Below are 2,512 nucleotides of genomic sequence, written 5' to 3'. Positions count from 1 at the left end.
TTCAGATTGATTCATGCATAAAAATGCATTTAGTCAAGGATTTCAGGTTTCAGCAACTCTGCTTAGAAAAGCTTTATRATTTTCTTCTTGAAGAAAGATCTTTAATTACATTGGAGCAATAGAGTGGGATTTATGCATATATTCTAATTATGTACTAGTAAAACTGAAAAGCTCTTCGTTAAAACCATGTGGAGAAAAATCAGACACATGCCAGCACTTCATTACAGAGAATTTAAGAGGAATTGTGTGGTGGCTTATTATCWGTATTACATAAATAGAAGGGCACTCTACATATTGCATATGTCGACACAGTCTTTTAGATTAARAAATAGGCCGATTTTGAGAAAACAGAAGATGCAAATTCACTCAGTTAATTAAACCAAACCAATTAATTTTATATCAGCACCTTACTACCTGTTTAGTAGAGCWAGCACAATAAGAAACATGCTATTTCTAAGTTAAACCTGTATATATACCTCCACGCACAGACACATATCGAAAATATAAGATGAAAGATTGAGGTTTGCTCAACCCCAACCTAATTAGWTCTAAATAATCATCAAATAATATCATTAGATCATTTAATCCTTCACATAATCCTTCATAAGAATTACATGCTTACAACATGATCAGAATATATGTCATGCTTTCTGCTTAAACAAGAGCCTTTCTGATGAAGGGTTTTCTCACGTTGTAAACAAGAACAGCTGGTGCACAGGCTGTGCTACAATACACTGGAATAGCAGTACAATAGATTTATTGTTACTTCTAAGATTGTGTATAAAGAAGTCATTCATATTTTAAACTCAGAATTATTGAGCAGTTCTTGCCAAATCACAGACCCTCGTGAACAATTCCCTCTGAGTCGTAAGCACATGACTTTTCACTTCTGGGGGTCAGTCTGTAAGATGATAAAATAATTAAAACTCACGAAGGGSTTGGGTATGTACAACATCCAGCTGCTGACTCCAAATTCATAGCAGGGAGCTGAATAAACTATGAATCTGAGCAGGGTAGAGAGGGGATAGCAGTCAAAATTAGAAATGAGAATGGAAAAAAACTGCATGTGAGTCTCTGCTGAAGCTCACATTTGGCCAGCTCCTGCAGCTCCTTCTTTATTATTGAGATCCCTTATATTATGCACATAGCCATTAAAAATAAGGATATTGCTGTATATCCTAAGTAAACCAGCTCATTAAACATGAGAGAGTTGACAYAGTGGTTTGATTACGGGGATGATTTCTTGTGGCTGTGTGTGCAAAATACCTAGGTCATTATTTTTTAAGTAAAAAAMGGAACCTAAATTATGCATAGCATATAGATCATTGCATGATTAAACAACATAAATAATTTAATAATATTTWAAACAWCTCATTTTTACCTCTATCAGTACATATTTTTAATGAAAAGTATTACTGAATTTTTTAAAGGTTTGAAGTAGAACACATATGAGAGAGAGACTTCCACTGTAACCAGTTCTAGTGTTGCCCTATTATGGACAAATTTCTCATGTAATTTGTTTGTTAAACTGATCAAACTTGATTGTAGMTTTCTAAGTTTCTTGTTTAAATTACTCTTATGAGAAGAATTACAGAATTATAGARTGATTGAGTTTGGAATGGGCCTATGGAATTCATCTGGTCCAACCCCCCTGCTCAAGCAGAATCACTWAGGGCTACTTGGATCATGTCCAAATGGCTCCTGAATATAAGAATGGAGAGACCACATCTGCCTGGGCAACCTACCAATGCTTGGTCATTCACAGAACATTTTGTGTTTCAGTTTGTGCCCATTGCCATTGGGCACCACAGAAAAGGGCCAGGATCCATCAACTTTGCACCCTCCCTTCAGGTACTTACATATATTAATAAGATCCCACTTCATCCTTCCCYTCTTTAGGTTAAACAGTCCCAGCTCTCCGGGTTTGGCCTCACAAGTGCTGAGTAAAGGGGCAGGATCACATCCCTTGACCTGCTGTCAGTCTTTGTCTAACACAGCTGAGGATGCCCTTAGTCCAGACAATACTCTCTCCCCTCATCTACTTGGCCAGATATTTCACTGCAGAAATGTATAAAGTTGGTCAAACATGAATYCCACTTGGTGAAGCCATGCTGTCCATTCCTGATGATTTCCTTGTYCTTGTCTGGAAAGTTTCCAGGATTAGCTGCTCCAACCACCTTTCCAAGGTTCAAGGTGAGGCTGATTGGCCAGTGGTTCCCTGGATCCTCCTTGCCCTTCTTCAAGACAGCAGAAACATTTGCTTTCCTGCAGTTTTCATGCATTTGTAGTTGGCACAACTGATCAAAGTTTATCAAGGATAGCCTTGCAATGGCATCAGGCAACTGCCTCAGCATCATGGGTGCACCCAGGAGAGCCCATTGACTTATGCATGTCCAGACAATCAAGAACTTCAACTATTATTACCCTGGTTAGTGCAGACTTAATTTATGAGTCGTGTGCCTTCTCCATATGTTTACTCATAGAGATAGGCAAAGTTAAACAATAAGAAATG

This window comes from Malurus melanocephalus, unplaced genomic scaffold (genome assembly GCF_030028575.1).
Source record: "Malurus melanocephalus ecotype Western Australia unplaced genomic scaffold, MMel_1.1 scaffold_29, whole genome shotgun sequence".
NCBI classification, from domain to species: domain Eukaryota; kingdom Metazoa; phylum Chordata; class Aves; order Passeriformes; family Maluridae; genus Malurus; species Malurus melanocephalus.
The sequence above is the reverse complement of the archived record's forward strand: the minus strand, read 5'-3'. Positions refer to the sequence as shown.